At 28.3% G+C, this 1769-nt stretch overlaps 1 non-coding gene across 1 annotated transcript; it reads right to left on the bottom strand.

Annotated features, from left to right (window-relative positions):
• Positions 1 to 750: 750 nt before the first annotated feature.
• TRNAL-AAG (transfer RNA leucine (anticodon AAG)) lies at positions 751 to 832 on the bottom strand. Its single transcript has one exon. It is a non-coding gene; the product is annotated as a tRNA-Leu (tRNA).
• Between the last annotated feature and the right edge of the window lie 937 nt (positions 833 to 1769).

Genomic DNA, 1769 nt, shown 5'->3' with positions numbered 1-1769 from the left:
AGTACCATATATCAAATTTTAACCATTTTCACTAGAGATGCAATGATAGATAGAATTTTGCTTCTGAGATAACAATATTATTTTTCCGTTATCGTCTGCATAGAAGAAAAAAAAAAAAAAAAAAAAAATGTGTTGCATTCTCAGTTTATTTTCGTTTAAGAAAAACCACGTATTGCTCACACATATTCTTTAATTCTTTATAACAAACGAGTTTATTTGATATATATAAATGAATTAATTTCAGAATATTATTTTATTATTCAGAATATTATTTAAGAAGTAATTTCCAAGTAATTATTCTGGATGTCTTTAAAACTGATCGCATTCAGTTTCCGCGGTGAAAAGAAATCAGATATGCTTAAGAACGCACATTTGTAGAAAATAACAAAGAATAATGTACCATTTTGGTCTTTCAAAAATAGCCAAATTATTTTGAAAATAATGTATAATATTTTGAAATGTATTTTTATGTCATTAAATTTGCGTCAAATTTCCAAAACCTTTGGTAAATTCGAAGACGACGATCAGGAATTTAATGATAACAGAAATATTATACAGATTCCATTGCGATAGCTGTTGTATTATCATTATTTGAAACGCCCCATTTTAACAATTTGTTTTCAATGCCCTTGGTCTAAAAGCGCGGGAAATACGTGATATGATTCCGATAATTTCTTTTGATCTATTTGGAAGTATTCCAAGTGTGAAAAACAGATGCAAAAATACCGCGAATGAAGAAAAAGGTACGGCTGGCAGCGGTGGGATTCGAACCCACGCCTCCGAGGAGACTGGTGCCTTAAACCAGCGCCTTAGACCGCTCGGCCACGCTACCGTCGCTGGAAACGGAAAACTAATGACTAACGCGCGGAGTGATTTTCAAGCTTCCATGCTTTATCAGGTCATTGTGCTTTATGGGTCGATTGCTTTGCAACGAAAAAGCTAAAAAGGAAGCTTAACATTTCTGTGATGGGCAAGCTAATGTTGTTTAAAAGGTGAAGAATAAATATTCACCGTTAATAAATAAGACGTAGATTTAACTTTTAAAGTTTTCATCAGTTTTATATATATAGTTTGGATTTTTTGGGGCATTTTTGTGCTCTATCATGGAAGAAGAATTGCAAAAAAAATTTCGTATGCTTCGAGCTATTAAAAAACTAGAGTATTAGTTATGACGTCGTTCGTAATTTTTTTTAATTGTTGCCAGCCTGTATTGATATATTTTTGATATATTTTTAGCTTAAATTTAACATAATTTTTAATTTAAAAATAATGCATTAAATTTAATATTTTATTTTATTTGTAATATAATGTGAATGGATAATTTTATATAAAATATTTATTCTATATAAAATGCTGACATAAGGTTATTTTAATATAGAAAGTAAAAATAAATCTATAACAATCGGTTTAGTTCATCAACATAAAATGTAATGTGTGAAATGAAAGTTTTATTTTTTAAAAAACAGTATATTCATGATTCATGTATATTTGATCTTTTGAAATTTTTAACGTTACTTGCGTGATAAATATTCCATTTGCATGATCTTTACTGCATTTATATGAAGACCATATTTTCAAACATATTTAACTATTATTTAAGGATAATTGTAGAAATTAATGGTCAGAATTAAAAAGAGAAGTATAAACGGTAATAATGTTGGAGTTATACTATATATCATAATCTAAAATACTAAGGTGAAAAAAAGTATGTAGATTAACTTAACCACATGAATAACTAAATTAGTTCTATGTGCATTGTCTACTTTTTT

The sequence above is a fragment of the Stegodyphus dumicola genome, chromosome 12, assembly GCF_044657685.1.
Source record: "Stegodyphus dumicola isolate Sdum_Otavi_A_Nest chromosome 12, ASM4465768v1".
NCBI classification, from domain to species: domain Eukaryota; kingdom Metazoa; phylum Arthropoda; class Arachnida; order Araneae; family Eresidae; genus Stegodyphus; species Stegodyphus dumicola.
The sequence above is the reverse complement of the archived record's forward strand: the minus strand, read 5'-3'. Positions and strand labels throughout refer to the sequence as shown.